The sequence below is a fragment of the Mesocricetus auratus genome, unplaced genomic scaffold, assembly GCF_017639785.1.
Source record: "Mesocricetus auratus isolate SY011 unplaced genomic scaffold, BCM_Maur_2.0 Super-Scaffold_100006, whole genome shotgun sequence".
Classification (NCBI taxonomy): Eukaryota; Metazoa; Chordata; class Mammalia; order Rodentia; family Cricetidae; genus Mesocricetus; species Mesocricetus auratus.
Genome location: NW_024429190.1, coordinates 25,506,731 through 25,523,827, shown reverse-complemented (window position 1 = coordinate 25,523,827; position 17,097 = coordinate 25,506,731). Strand labels below are relative to the sequence as shown.

At 39.0% G+C, this 17,097-nt stretch overlaps 1 protein-coding gene and 1 pseudogene across 5 annotated transcripts in view; both read left to right on the top strand.

Annotated features, from left to right (window-relative positions):
- Lcorl (ligand dependent nuclear receptor corepressor like) overlaps positions 1–17,097 on the top strand; it is a 171,473-nt gene that overhangs the window by 90,147 nt on the left and 64,229 nt on the right. The gene's annotated exons all lie outside the window — the stretch shown is intronic.
- On the top strand, positions 8,348–10,623 carry LOC110340685 (annotated as a pseudogene).

Sequence of the window (17,097 nt, the reverse complement as noted above, 5' to 3'; positions counted from 1 at the left end):
GGTTAGGGGTCCCCCAGCTCCCTGCACACTCTGAGCCAATCTTGTAAACCTTTGCTTTTGCGAGGGCGATAGCCGCTCGACATTCCTGGGTTGCTTGTTCATAGACAAGTTGCTCAATCAGGGGCATAGCTTGTTCTGAATCACCAAAGATGCGACTGGCGGCCTCTGTCATTCTGGCCACAAAGTCTGAAAATGGCTCTTGGGGTCCTTGGACAATCTTTGTAAGGTGTCCACTGGACTCTCCCCTTTTGTGAGGGCCTTCCATGCTTTAATAGCGGCGGCCGACACCTGACCATAGACGCCCCAGATGTAGTTGGTTTGATTAAGGGCATGTTGACCCTGACCTGTCAGCATTTCAAATGTCCACTGCCTCTGATTCTCATCTTCAGCCGTGGCATTAACTCTAGCTTGTGCCTGGGCTGCATCATACCAGAGAGCCTTCCATTCCATGTATTGTCCCATGTTGGGAAGCACTGCTTTCACTGTCGTTTGCCAGTCAGTGGGAGTCATGGCAAAATTAGCAAGCCTTTCCACCTGTAATGTGGTAAAGTTAGCATTGACCCCATAATTACGAACGGATTCGGCCAATTCTTTAATTTGATTGTAATCTACGGGGTATGTACTCTTCCGCCTTCCACATTCTCGAATACTGGAAAAGCCATTTGTATTTTTCTCCGTTCCTCTAAAGGTAAAAAGGAGTCAGTACCAGTATTCAGCCGAAGCTCATATGGCGGAGGCGCTGAGAGGCGTGAGCCCGCCGGATTTATAGGCGGTGGCCTCACATTCATTTTTGTTTTCAGTGGCCGGTGTCTATCAGGGTGATATCTTTTTTCCTCATACCGTGCCACCTCCTCCTCTAGACCACCTTCTTCGCTAGAATCCAGAGTGTCAGAATCAGAATTATCTAGCTCCAAGGCTTCTAGCTCTACTGCAGGGTATAGACTAGATTCTGGCTTTTTCTTTTTCTTAGATTTGTTAAGGGGTGAATGATAACTCCCTTCTTTCTCTCCCCCTTTCTTAACTTCCTGGGGAGGGCCTTTTTTCTTAGACATGTCTTTTCTTTTGCGAGCTCCCATTCTCTCACTCCGTTCAGTTTCTGACATGCTATCCTGAACTTCCTCTAAGGTTCCCTGACTTTCTATTATAGCAGGGTGACAGGCCTCATCCTCCAAGCAGTTTTTAACTAGCTTCCAAATGGCTTTGGTACCTAAGCAGAGATCTCCTTCTGCATGCTTCCTGTCTAGTTCTTTACCTAGCTTGTTCCATGAGGCCACAGTGAGGGACCCGGAACAAGCATACCATGGTGCCACTCTATCTACCTCCTTCACAAAATTTTGAAGTGTTCGTGGTGCAATTTTAAGATCTCTTTGTTTTAGCACAGTCTGTAAGGCTGTAACCACTGACTGTGACGACCCCATCGCGCTGACAGCTTATCTAAAAACGCGCTCAACTCCGTTACCAGACTGACAGCACCAGACTGACAGCACCAGACTGACAGCACCAGACTGACAGCGCCAGATGGACAGCGCCAGATGGACAGCGCCAGACGGACAGCGCCAGACGGACAGCGCCAGATGGACAGCGCCGTTCTGTCAGCACCAGCCACGATGAAGGAGAAGGACAAACAGGACTAGCACCAAAGCCTCCACTGACCCGTCCCACGGTGATGACAAACTAAGGCCAAAGTCGAGAAAAGGGTTGTTCAGGATAAAGCATACCTCTCTGAACCTACGTCCCTGCAGTTCTGAATCCGCCCCGTTTTCCGAGGGGTCTCCCGCGGCGCCGGCGATGTTGAAGAGTTCCCGGGTTTCGGCACCAGATGTCCCGCGCTACCGTCTCGCCAGCAAGAACGACGCAGAACACTCGGATCCTTCTGCAGTAAAGCTTTAATGCATCTTGAGAGATAGATGATCAGCTTCTTAGAGGGAGACCCCAAGCTAAGAAACCCAGCCCCTTATATAAGCCTAGGAGCTCCGAGTGAGATGTGTAGAGCCGGGATTGGTGGTTTGCACATCACCCCAGATGACGTCACGGGAGAGGCACAGTTTAAACGGTTAACTCCAACTGACAGCGACAGTTAACTCCAACTGACAGCGACAGTTAACTCCAACTGACAGCGACAGTTAACTCCAACTGACAGCGACAGTTAACTCCAACTGACAGTGGATGTCAGCGCCATCTTCTAACGGCAATAGCGATAGCGAGGGCGGCTCCTCACAGTCCAGTAGTTACAAGCACCTGCTGTTCTTACAGAGAACAGAAACTGTGTTCTTAGCACTCATGTCTAACAGCTCATGACCAACCCCATGGAACTCCAACTCCAACAGACAGCTGCACTCTTCTGACCTCCATGGGAACCCAAAACTCATGTGCACATACCTCCAAATAGATACAACATATAGAAAACTAAAAAGAAAATATATCCTCTTTTTGAGCAGGAAAGTTGAGTCAAGGTAAGAATAGAGGAGAACAGGATGAGATACCATAATAGATTGAGTCATTATAGGCTTGAGGAGAAAGCTGACACTAGTGAGATCTCCAGAGATCTACAAGGATAACACCAACTGGAAAACTAAGCAGTAGTAGAGAGACTACATTAATAGACCCTCCTTGATGATAGGGTTGATGACTACCTTATATACCATCCTAGAACCTTCATCCACTGACTGATAGAAGCAGAGGCAGACACCCACAGCTAAACACCTGGAACCCAGTGACAGACATGGAGGAGTGATAAGCAAAGGGGTCAAGACCATGATGGTGAAACCCACAAAGACAGCTGACTGGATAAGGGGGAGCTCTTGAATCCCAGACTGATGCCTGAGAGGCTAACAGGGGACTGAACCAGACTCCATGAATGTAGCCTCAGTGAGAAGGCCACAGAGATCACTGGGGCCTTGGGTAGTAGATCAGTGTTTACCATGGTGTATGAATGATCTTTGGGAGCCCATTCAAAAGGGAGGGATGCTGTCTCATCATGGGCACATGGGAAGTGCCTAGGTCCTGCCCTGAATGAAATGACAAACTTTGGAGATCTCCCCAAGGAGGGCAATGATGTGGGGATTAGGTGAGGGGCTAGGGGAGGCTAGTGGAGGGACAAGGGAGGAGGGTTGGGAGAGGGAGCTGGGATCGGTATGTGAAGCATTCGTGTTTCTAATTTAAATAAAAACATATATTGAGGGAAAAAAGAAGGAGAATATCATGATAGAGAAAAAAATATGTTGATATGGCTGGGCAGTGGTAGGGCATGGCCTTAATCCCAGCAGAGGCAGGAGGATCTCTGAGAGTTTGAGGCCAGCCTGGTCTACAGTGCTACACAGAGAAACTCTGTCTCAAAAAAAAAAAAAAAAAAAAAAAAGGTGATACAAAAGCCACTTCCTATTCATCATTCCATCATTCCACTTCTTTGTTGGCGTATATTCAGAAGTCTTAGACTTTTTTTGCTGCATTTAATGTTACCCAAAGTATAATTAATTTGCTTTTAAATGAAAACTCATGGTTTCACATTCAGTTTTCTTGCCACAAAGTTTATGGATGTTAGAAGATGCTGTAGAAATGATTTGCTTTCTTTGGGCTTCTTAGTATAGTTATAAATCTTAAGATCTTCTATTTTCCTTTTTTATAATTTGTGTTCTTCTTGGGACTTGTGTGTTTAATTAACCTACAGCATTCATTATTAGTTTGTATACTTTTGAATTGGTATTTGTAGTCATCATCAAGCCTTATAGTGGAACAATATTACAGTTCTCTCACTTCATTGTTTTAATAGAAATATTTTTTTCATTTTCTATTTTTTCTGTTTTTTATTTAACTTAGAAACAAGCTTGTTTTACATTTTAATCCCAGTTCCCTCTCCTTCCCCTCCTACCCTGCACCTCAACAACCCTAATCCCATCCCCTTTCTGCTCCAAAGGGAGGGGAACGCCTTCCTTGGAGGATCTTCAAAGTCTGTCATATCATTTAGAGCAGGGCCTAGGACACTCCCATGTGCCTACACTGAGAGAGCATCCCTGTATGTGGAATAGGATGCCAAAGTCAATTCGTATACTAGGAATAAATATTGATCCACTGCCAGAGGCTGCAAAGATTGCCCAGGCCTCCTAATTGACACCTACTCTCAGGGGATCTGGGCCAGTCCAATGCTGGTTTCCCAGCTACCAGTCTGGGGTCCATGAGCTCCCACTTGTTCAGGTCAGCTCTGTCTGTAGATTCTCAAGGCTGGTCTTGACACCTTTGCTCATCACTCCTCCCTCTCTGCAACTGGATTCCAGAAGTTGAGTTTACTGTTTAGCTGTGGGTGTCTGCTTCTGCTTCTATCGCTACTAGATGAAGGCTTTACATCACATATAAGATAGGCATCAATCTCATTATCAAGAAAGGGCATTTAAAGTAGCCTCTCCACTATTGCTTAGATTATTAATTGGGGTCATCCTTGTAGATCACTGGACATTTCCCTATTGCCAAATTTCTCTTTAAACCTACAATGGCTCCCTCTACTATGGTATCTATTTTCTTCCTCTCCTCTATTCTTCCACTGTCTCAATCTTCCTACTCCCTCATGTCCTCCTCTACCCTTCTCTTATCCCCTTTCCTTCCTCCTAACTTGCTCTCCCCTCCCTCCATGTTCCTAATTTGCTCAGGAGATCTTGTCCCTTTCTCCTTCTCCAGGGAACATGTATGTATCTTGTAGGGTCCTCCTTCTTTCCTAAATACTCTGGCAGTGTGTATTGTAGGCTAGTACTCCTTTGTTGTATGTCTAAAATCCATATATGAGTGAGTACATATCATGCTTGTCTTTTTGTGACTGGATCATCTCACTCAGGATGTATTCTTCTAGTTCCATCCATTTGCCTGCATATTTCAAGATTTCATTTTTTTTCCAGCTGAGTAGTACACCATTGTGTAAACATACCACATTTTCTTTATCCATTTTTCAGTTAAGGAACATCTACATTGCTTCCAGGTTTTGGCTATTACAAATAATGCTGCTATGAACATAGTGGAACAGATGTCCTTGTATGAATGTGCATTTTTTGGGTATATGCCTAAGAGTGAAATTGCTGGATTTTGAGGTAGACTGATTCCCATTTTCCTAAGGAAACACCATACTGATTTCCACAGTGGCTGTATGAGTTGGCACTCCCACCAGCAGTGGAGGAGTGTTCCCCTTTCTCCACATCCTCTCCTGCATAAACTGTCATTGGTGTTTTTGATTTTAGCCATTCTGACAGAAGTAAGATGGTATCTTAGAGCTGTTTCGATTTGCATTTCCCTAATGGCTAAGGACGTTGCGCACTTTCTAAAGTTAATAGAAATATTTTATCAAGGCATAAAACGGAAAACTTTTGTTGCCCTTACAAATAATACTATATAGTTCTAATACGGAATTTTAATTAATTAAATTTTAATTAATTAGACCTTAATTAATTTCTTCTTTTTATCCTAACTATGAGACTTTAACTTGATGGTAAAGAAATTAGCCAACAACTCAAATACCTCATGTGCCCTAAACTGCAGAGTGAAAGAGAGGAATGTCTTGGCAAGTCAGCTGCTTTCCTTTTTCATAGTATTTTCTTCATACATTATGATAACTTGGTTGTTTTTCTTACTTTAGAGCTTAGCAGCCAGGTACTGAATCAGTCTCTTTTGAGTGTGATAATTCATTTTTTTTCATTTATTTTATGTATTTCATTCATGCACATAATGTTTTGATTATATTCCTTCTCTGTAAAGAGAAGCTTTTTCTTTGCTAGCCGCTTTGGTTTATCCCCTGCCACCCGCCTGGGCTCTGCCGCATTGTAGTCCCCAAATAACACACAAGACGCTGTATTAATTATGAAGCTGTTGGCCTTGCTTGTTTCGTACTGGATAGCTCTGACTTAAGTAATTACCCCATAATTGTTAATCTAAGTATGTCTCTTACCGGAGAATAGTTCCGGGCTTCCTACCCCATGGCAGTTACATCTCGAACTCTCTTGTGTTTCTCCTTCCCAGAATCCTCCTGGACTCCTAGCCCTACCTATCTAGATTCCTATTGGTTCAACAGTACTTTATTGACAAATGTACAGGACTTCCCCCATCATCTCCTCTTTTCTGTTTAAACAAAAAGAAAGGTCTTAACTTTAACACAGTCAAATTGTGTATAACAGAACAGTTATCAAATAAGAACATAGTTACAATATTTTAGCAAGATTTAAAGAAAATATCATCCATCCCATCTTTGTGAGTCCAAAGTTCTATATGTAACTTATCGTTTATCATAACTAAGGAAAACTATAATTATAACTATCTATCTACAACTCCATCAAAGACCACAGAAGGATAATATATAAACACTAGGATTGACAGAGACATCTTACTGCCTGGACAGTCACCCGAAGATCCTCTGTAACGTTGGGGCATCCATCTTCAGCCCATAGGCCACAATGTGTCCAGAAGATTTCTCAGCAAAGCAGGAAATTTCAAACTGTCCATCTGCATTGGCAGTCTGCCAGTCATTTCTCTGTCCTGTAGAAAGTCTGGTAGACACTTCCATGAAGCAGGAACCCTGTAAGACTGAGTTTAGCAGTCACTTTTCTGTGGGTCCTGCATGTCCAGTTTATACAGCAACAGTCAGTCTAGGCAAGAGCAGTTTCTTGCCCAAATGGCTAATCTTGCCATGTTGAAAGCAAACTTTATAACGAGTTTCTTCGATGCCCATCTTCCTCTCAGACGTAATTGGTGCTGCCAGGAGCAGACATTTCTCATTGTCAAGAAAAACCCTAAACCATTTAAAATGCCATTTTCTGAAGGTCTTTGAAAGGTTTGAAGACTATATCTATCTCAATTACATCTCTATATATCTAGAAAATCTAACTTACCTAACTATAAGATCTGACTCTTATAAATAACTATCTATAGCCTGTATTTAATTATGCATTACTTTTTAAAAGATCAGTATACGCATAATATTTAATCAAGAGAAGTATACATGTCACAAAATTGACCTTGAGTTTGTATCAATAAATGAAAAACCATACCCATACCATAATTCCCCTTTGTACCATTAAAAGGAGATTGGCTGTGATTATTAACCAATTATAAACAATCCCATTTAAAAGAAAACAAAGATTTATAAACAAGATGGGAATTGGGACGTCGCTCATTCCAAACTGCTTCCTGCTGGAAGGGGGCGCTGTTCACACCATGGGGATCATGACAAAACTCAGAAACCTGTATAAGTCCATATTTTCAGGGTCTGTAAAGCTGCATCATCTTAGCTGTCTCAATTGTTGGAACACCTGGTCCACTGCTTCTGGGGGTCTTGGTTCATCAAACCACAGAAGCCTGGAAGGAATCCTCAGCTTTTCATTTTCTGTAGAAACATAAGCAAAATCTCCTTTCCCAAGTAACATATCCTTATACTTAAATTTTGAAGTCAAGGCATTTTTAAAAGATAGAAGTTGGATTAATTCAGCAGCATTTATAATCAAGTGTACTTTAGTAGCTGTTCCTTCCTGAGCAATGAAAAAACTGAAAAACACAATAGCATACAGTATCCAGACTCTCTGTGTATTTTCCATCTTTACGTGGCTTATTTATTTATCTATTATTACTTTATTTATTTTACTTTTATTTATTTTTCTCTGGGACAGGGTTTCTCTTTGGAAATCCGCCTGCCTCTGCCTCTGCAGCAAATCCTACCGGCGTGTGCCACCACAATGCCGGCTTTTCTATTTATTTACCACTTTGTCGTTTCATTTTCTCTCTCAATCTCACGTATATTTTTAAACACACTGTAAACCTTTGGAGGCTTTCCTTTATCCAAGTCTGACTTTATAGTAAATCTTTATATTTTTCTGGCCACGTGTGTTATCTGTAAAACCGCGGCTGTTTTAAACTGCCATTTTCAAGATGGCGGGCATAAGCTTGATTCCAGCTTACCCCCTCAGTCCATGCTGACATCCAGCAAAAGCTGCCACTTCCAGCTGTACGTACACCCCTTTTAGTCGTTAGCACAGTCTCTTAAAACAACCTTGCTGGCTGTTTGTTTTTTGTTTTTTTTTTTAATGCCCAGTCAGGAAGACTCCAGTAAGTGAGCCACGTGAATCTCGGCTTGTTGCTAGCAAAACAGAGCACACCTGAGAAAAATGCTGCTACCAAAATCTGTGCTTCTCTCTGTTCTTCTGTTTCTAAAATTCCTTTAAAGCTTTTGTTGTTTTGCGTGGAAATTCAATCCCACCCCTGACAACCATTCTGTTAAGAGAAACTTTCCTTGCTAGCCGCTTTGGTTTATCCCCTGCCAGCCGCCTGGGCTCTGCCGCATTGTAGTCCCCAAATAACACACAACTTCTCCATCTTTCCCCCTTCATTTCATTTTCCGTCTCCCCTCCCCACTTCCCCCTTTCAATTTAATGTGCTCTTTTCTTTTTCACTTAACCATCTGATTCTACTTAATGTACTGCCTGTATGCTCATAGGTATAACATATGTTCATCTAGTAAGAGCATGGAGACCCTGTCTGGGACCACCACCCTGAAAAAATACAAAAAAAAAAAAAAAACAACCTTTGCTCTCCCAGAAGCCATCAGTTGTAAATAACTTCTCAGCTAGGGTTGAGCATTTGTAAGCTCTCCCCCTTCCATGCTGGAATTTTGGCTGACTTGATCTTGTGCAGGTCTTGAACAAGTAGTTGCAATTACTGTGGGTTGATATGTACAGCACTCCTGTCATATCCAGAACATAGGGTTTGGCTACAGCTGTCTGCTACTTTTGGCTCTTAAATTCTTTTCTGATTGGGCTCCCTGAGACTTCAGACATGCTCCATGTGAGGTGACTTTTTCTCTGGTCTCAAAAACCGCCCTCATGGCAGCTGGAGGATGTGGATTTGGCGGAAATAGAAAACAGAATTATAGAATTCTGCACATACCTCACATAGAAACCCAGTAATGGTTAGTGGCCATCAATAGACTATTGTTCATGGGTCATTTGGATCCTTTAAAGAGCAATGCAATGGAGTAAGAGATTCTCATAAAGCTGGTAAAATTAAGGGGCCCAATCAGGAAAAGAAAAAGGACCAAAAAACTAGTCTATCAAATCATGAAAGATGCAGGGGTGAAGGAATATGGAGCAGAGATGCTTCATACAAAAGTAACTCACCATTAACAGAAATAAAAATTCTCGAGAATTTGGAAAGTAAAAAGCTTATCACAGCTGTAAAATCTGTAGCAGCCTCCAAAAAAGAAGTTTTTATGCTCTATAACCTACAGCCAGACCTGTATGTGGCAGGTGGTGCCTGGTATGAGGATCAGGATTTTGAATCTGAATTTGTTGAGGTGTTAAACTAATGATGTTTCAAATTACTACAAACCAAGGTAGAAATAAATGAAAAAGTAAGCAGACTCCAAAGGTACAAAGAGACAGTCCATCTGTGAACTGGGCATCCGTATGGTAGGGTTGTCCATAGAGAACGTTGAAACCATTTTAAACACAGTTATGATGGGAAAGTGGAGATGACTCTCATTGCTGTGAAGGAAGGTGCCTCTGGCAGCACAAATGGACACATGAAACTCTACAGGATAGTCAATCTAATCCTCCCACCTTGTAGGCTTGGTCTGGCCAACCTGTGGACTCCGCCTAGTTTTCTATGACAGCCGTGAAGGTTGTGAGACCATCACTGTCTAATTGTATTTACATGACAGAGTGGGTTGAATTTTAATAGAGAACTCAGAATTTTACTGACATTTGACAAATGGAGTTATTAGGATAGCAAATCATGATGGAACATCAAATTCCTTTGAAAATATACTTCACAGTGGTGAATACTGACTCACTGCTATGAAAAGATTTATTTATAAAGACAGAACACAAAGCAAATTGAGTTTAATTTGGGGAAATCTATTCTTCAGTAAATAAAATACCTTGAAGCTCTGGAAGACACATCTTCTGATAGATCAAGGAAATAGAAGCCAGTTAATCTCTATTGACCAAGTATTGTGCTGACAGCTAGAGAATGAAAATGTTCACCCTGTGTTCCCACACTAACCTCCCTCCTAAGTACTACTATCTAGGAAATGTTTTCAGATCTCTGGTGTTCCATCCTGAAGGGGGTGATCTTGCTGGTCTTTCATTGTTAAAACTGTGGATTTCATTGTGTGGCTTAATTATATTTTTTGCCAAAATTTCTTCCCAGATTCTTATTCCATACCTATAGTGTGACCCTCTCTACTACCAGCACCAAGTTCAAGTACTGTAATCTAACCTCTATATGGAATGTGATAACTAGGACCTTTGGAAGGTGGCAGATTGTGAGTTCAGAGTCCTGATGATTAGAATTTGGGACCGTGTAGAAGAGACCCAAAGTGTTTTGTTGCTCCTGTGCCATTTGAGAACACAGAGAGAAGAGTAAGGAAGCAGGTTCTCATTAGATAGTAATCTACAAGCAACCCAAGCCTCCCAACTTCTAGAATTATGATAAATTATTTTCTTGATAAAACATCACTCTACAGTGATCAGTTAAAGTAAATAGAAGGACTAGACAGTATCTATTCTTTTAACTAAAAAGTAAAACTAGTTGGGTATGGGGGTGTGTTCCTTTAATCCCTGCACTCAGGAGGCAAAGGTGCACAGATCCCAGAAAGTTGGAGGCCAGCCTGGTCTACATAGGGGAGCACCAGGACAGTTAGGGACAGCCTGTCTCAAATATAAAAATAGATCTTTGTCCTTCAATCACTCTCTGAGGAGTGGGAACTGGGCTACTTTTACCCTGTTTTACATTGGTCTCCTTGTATTCTTTTCTGAAAATCATGATGTGATGTGTCTAAGCAGAAAAGCATCACTTTGTGTTTGTCAGTCCCAGCTGTCAGGCTTTTGAAAGCACGAAGTTAACTGGCATGCTGTTGCACAGAAGATAGCTATATGCCTTTTAAGGGTCCCAGCTGTTGCATTTTTTCTTTTTGTTTTTGTTTGTTTTTTGAGACAGGGTTTCTCTGTGTAGTTTGACTGTCATGAAACTTGCTCTGAAGACCATGCTGTCTTTAAACTCAGAAATCACCTGCCTTTGCCTCTACTTCTGACTCTTTAATGCTGGTATTAAAGGCCTGGCCTCCTCCACTACGCCTGACTTACTTTGTGCCTTAAAATTTTCTTTATGTCAGCCAAAATGATGGGCCAACTGAAAGGGTTCACAGTGCACTCCTTTTTGGAGCCGAGCTCTATCACCATTTGGCAGTGCTGTCAGTGAACAGCATCCAAAGAGTTACCTGGAGATAAAGGAGCCAATAAAATCAAACCCGCTAGGTAGATTTTAATCAGATTAATTCTGTGTCCAGCTCTATAAAATTAAAACTTAATGGCACCAGTTCCTTTTAAGTGTTAGATTCTATGTAAGATACAGAAGGTTCTAGGAGCCTCATTCTGCAAGTTTTTCCATCACGTCCAGTGAGGATTGGCATGGTAAGCCTGGCTCTGCCTGGTCTGCCAAATAACTATTAGTCTTATATTACTAAATATGTAGGAGAGTTAGAAAATGCAGAAAGAACCAAATTGTTTCTAAGTATGCTCTGTATTATTTCTTGTTTTTGTTTTTTGGGTTTTTTGTTTGTTTTTTGGTTTTTTTTGTTGTTTTTGTTTTGTTTGAGAAAGAGTATCACTTTATGATCCTGTTTTATCCTCCCAAGTGCTGGGATTATAGACCTTACACTGCCATGGCTGGCTTTGTACTATCTTGATAATTAGATACTGAGTTTTTAAATTTTCAATTGGTGGCTAGAAGTGCCCCTTGCCTCACCAAAATAAATACTTACTGTTTTTCCTCGTATTTTTCCTTCTGAGTATTAACTAAGAAGCATAGGTAAATTTAAAAATAATAGCAACTGTTATGCATAGTAAAATGAATTCTACAGAGATAAGTTGTGATCAAAAGAAATTTTGGACCACTGAAATCCTGACTCCACAAAATCAAGTAGCAGATGGTACTGATTCTTCATTCTTTCCCTCTTAGTAACTGGTATTTTGCTCACCTGAGACCACATACTGCAATCTGCTGAGGACTTTCTTTTTGTGATCCATGCAAAATCAGACATGATGACTCCATGATTCTGAATTGTTACGTGGATTCTCACATGAAACTTCCAATCTGGTCTGGCAATAAATACATTTTATGTAAGGGTTTTGATGGCGAGCAATTGAATTCTGTGATAGGGCACAATGATAGAAAACTGCTTACATCATGAGGTTCCTGGCTCAACTGTCTGCCCTATAGTTCAAGTCCTACAATGAAAAAAGTCTTTTCAAATTCAGTGTATGGCAGATGAGGGACAACTACAAGATATGTGCCCTACAGCAGTGTGGTCCACTAAGACAAGATCTTTCTCCTCCTTCCTCCACATAATATCTGGCCAAATAGCATTTTTTAAATCATGGTTGAAATAGCCTATGTCTGGTGTTTAGTAGAGTAACCTTGAGCTAGTTTGCTGATCAGCACTTGGGATAGCAATGATTAAAGAACTGAGTTTAGTTACCTGTGGATACTCCTCGTAATAGGCAGCACAGTTTATCAATTAGAACACTCTGTCTTATACTCTCCTCCAAGGACTAATGAACCTCACCCTGAAATGTATTACTTAATAATTAAAATAAGAGTTTAAACAATTCATTTTGAAGTTAGGAAAAATTAATTTTAAGACATTAATAGATATATCTAATGTAAATGGTCTGTTGAGCAGTGATTGGACCAAACCTAAAACTCCTACCTTGAGTCTACTTAAATAATTTGAGATCAGTAATTATGTACTCTGCTTTTGTGTTTTAATTATTAAAAAATGATTATATAAATAACATTAGTTCATAATTTTTCTGCCACAGGATAAAAATGACTATTTCTGATATTGTTCATTCCCACATGAACAATTACAGTAGACCTATATGATTGTCTTCCTATCTTCCAAAGATACCTGTTGTTAGAAGTTGATAGTCCTTCCTGACTTCAGTTACATTTTGAAACCCCCAAATCATTTCAGGCTAAAACAACAGTTTTGCATCCTGTCTAGGGATAAAACTGGAAAACCTTAATTCTGCATCTTTCACCAAGTATAAGTGCACTGGAAATTTTTGGTCTCATAATAATCACAGGATACAGGAAAGTACATTATAAACCATTTCATAATCCAATATATCCTAATATAAAAAGTGATCTTTCTGCCCCCTGAAGTGTAAGGGTGGGGTATATAGATGTCCTGTCAGGCAGGTCTCCTATTCTCTGCATATTGACCAAAGTCTACTACATCTCTCATCCTTTACCAGAGAAGCCTCTTTTTGCAGTTGTTATACAGAGACCCACAGTTTTCAGTTTCTTACTGTCACATAAAGAGTCTGTCAATGCAATTTTCATAGAAGTAGTATTTCGTTATAAATACTATAATATGAAATCTTCACATACCACTTAGCAGTATGATACAGCTGTAATTCCATTTTAAAGGATTACCTAAATTAAGTTTTGGAGTCTTCAGAGACTGCTTATTTTTTAGCTTTCTCTTATTTAGTTATTTATTTATACAAGGAACTTAAAATTCTTGTAATTTGGTCAAATCTGACCATTTTAAATGTGACTAGCCAGCTTTGAAAATGACTATCTCACCATTTTAAATTTTCATGTAAATGAAAAGTACAGATCAAATAGTTCTCTTTGGCATAGTTTAATATTTTCTGCTGACTAATTGTATATTTTAACCACAATCCATTTACACTACTTTGTAGTTTCATGACTTCTCAGCCCCTAAACTTTAAAACAAGTAAGTTATCTGACCTTACAAGAGATCCATGACACATACTTTCAATAACAGTTGTGTACATGTGTTCAGGGGTTATAGAAGATAATCACTGAAGCACAGAACTCAATTTACTTGGAAATATATGGACAATTCTTCTATATAGAAAATCAAGGCCTCCTTAAAAAAAGTGCTTGTTTTTATGACTTCAGAGGGGGAAACACAAGATAAACTAGCTTTTGGAGCATGTTTTTTGTGCCTAGAAATTAAGGAAGTGCTCAGTAAAAGAATTAAAATAAAAAGGACTATTGATGGCAGAGTAGAAACAATTTAATTAATAAAAACCAATGAACTTTATCTTATGACCAATTTAATTAAATAATACATGTTTTTGTAAATGATAGCATGGAAGTAAACAAACAGATGAGGAAAGAGGAAAAGCTTTTTTTCATAGAAAAACTCCAATTTTAAGAATGCATATAAAATGAAAGAAATAAATATGGTTACAATAGCATGGTGATAATTATTGTACTCCGTAAGTAATACAGCCAGTGAGAAAAGAATGAACTTTGCATTGAGATGCTTGGCTATAATCTTCCTTCGATCACAACCCTCAAGTAGATAAACTTCATTAAGTATTTTTCTTTGATAATTCCCTTCAGTAACCCTTTGTGAGGAATATTCTGTCATTTTTCTGTGAACTGTAGTTTTTAAATTTTCTTATTTAAATTTTTTACTTTTGAAATTACAAGTACATCATTTTCCTTCTTCACTTTTCTCCCTCCAACGCCCACCCTCCCACTCTCTCAAATGCATGGCCTCTTTTCTTTTTATTATTAATGTGTATGTCCTTTTTCTGCCCTCTTCTGTTTTTCATATTCTCTTTATTTTGTTTGTTTTTTACCTCCCCCTTCTCTGCATTCCACACACCCCCACTTTTTTAATTTAAGAAAGGGGTCTTTCATGTTCCCCATGCTGACTCTGAACTCTTAACCTCCTGCTTTAGCCTCTGTGTAGCTAAGACTAAAAAGTACAGATCATGATCATATTTGATTTTTAGTAACTGTATTCATAAAAACAAAAAAGCAAGCTTTAATTAAGATTTAGCCTTGTGTCTCTGCAGCTCTTTTTAAAAATACTTGTCAGTAATAATTTGTTTGCATTTATCTGAAGTCTTGTACCATTCAGAATTGAAGATAAGTTCAGAAAGCAATGTTTGGAACAGTGTTATTGACAGATACAGTAAACAAGAGCAAGCTCAGAAACAGTGTTTTCTGTTGAGTTTATCCTTTTTTTTCTGCTGCTGTAGCATTTGAACACTGGACGTGGGGTTTGTTTGCTTGCTTGCTTTGTTGTTTGTTTGTTGTGACCAATATGTTTAGTGTCTATAGTAGTCATTAAACTTGTTTAGAATAGACTTTTTTAAACCCTTGTTGACTCTCTTTCACTCTGATGTTAAAATAGCGTTTTACTTGGTTTTATGTTTTCCCTACACATAGCACAAACTCATATCACTAAGTACCATTATTTGTTAGAGTGGGTGAGTTTACCAGTGAGACATTTGTGGCACTTTCAGTAGTAATCTCAGACCTCAACTTTGCTGAAGATGGTTGTGATAGAGAAGGAAAACAGTTTATCCAGACAACTAATATGTTGGTCAGAGATTAAGGCAGGAAAACAGATAACCCGTCCCTAGAAATGAGCCTGCATTCTGAATACTTCCTCATCACATTTTTGCTACAGACTGTGTGTAGACAGGACATGTTTTGAGCTAATGTGTTTTTGAACAGATTGCCAAGCTACACCTCAATATGAAAAAGAAAATTGTTCACTCTTTCTCTCCAGTATCATTATAAGTTTCTTACTTTAATACAGCGGATAGGCCACCTGAAGAGACCTAGGCTATTTATTGTATCTTCTGAACTTGTCTTGGATAATAGAATGTTAGTATGTTGTGTAGCAAGTACAAGCTCAATGAGGCAGAATGAGAGTGGAATGTCTGGATTGGAGGATATAGAATGATCATGGTATTATGATTATCAGATTGCTGACTTGAGTAGATTTTGAAATTTTTGTTTTCTGAAAATATTTAGAAATTTCTGAATCTTTTCTAAGTTCCTTTCATTAACAAACTGTTCTTTGACTTCTTTTTGTAGGTTGTAAGGAAATTAATATACTAGTTTTCACTTCCAATTCAAGATAACTATTTGCTCCCTTTTTATTATGATTTCCATGTACTCTCTCAAGTTTTTATGTACTTTTACTTAGTTCAAGGCTTCATAGCCCAGAGATCTACATATTCCCCCAAAATTCACAGGTAGGAATTCATTGCCTCATGAATTTGAATGGAAGAAAATAATTACACTTTTTCTTCATTTACTCCAGTTGAAATTTAACATCACTTTGAATTTATGGTAGATCGTAGATTATTACTAGATTTTAAAGCATTGAGAAAGAGTACCGTATTAATATATCTCAATGGTTCTTCATTGGCAACTGTGTTTCTATAGAATTGGTTTCTTATATATTCATGGATTTCAAAAACATTATTTGAGAAAGAACACATCACTTCACCTTATAGCCAAAGGAGTACCTTCACTGAAATGCTTACGAACCCCTCTGTTCCTTTACTTTTTAAACTTCATACTTTCCCCCATACTGCCCTATCTTTAAGGATATCTCTATATATTTTCTGTGTGCATGTACATTTTTATACATATACCTATTCTGGCTTCAGATTTTTTTTGTTACTTGCAGAAGGAATTTTAAGATCATTAAATGTAAAGCTAACTAGTTTTCTGTTATAAATCTGTTCTTCCCTTCTGAGTACCCACTAATTAGGCCTATTGATACCTTCTGACCCAAAATTAAAATGAAAGTTGTTTGTCTTTTTTCTTTCGTGCTACTTCCTTAGAGAAGACTTAAGAAGTATCAAGAGATTACTAATAAGACTGCTGTGAACCTTCTTAGACAAGTTTTTGAACATGTATACTGCACTAGGGAAAATTCATAAGCATTGTCATAGGGTCACTGCATACTGAAAATATGTTGATAACTGCCAGACCATTCTTTTGAACAGTGGTATGTACATATTTATAAATACTCAGCAGAAATTCTTGGTCAAATAATTATAAATGTTCTGTGTTTATTGAATATTGATTATTTTGCTGAAGTACTTTTATGCCTTGTACTTGAGTTTTTGGGTAGATGAACCTTGTAAGATGTAAGACAAAGTAATTTATGTCTTTTATTAGTAGTAGAGAAATTAGATACTTAGACCCACAGAAAATGAATATGACTAAGAAACAAAAACAGGAACTCTGAAAGCTTAGAGATTAGCTTGGCAAATTATC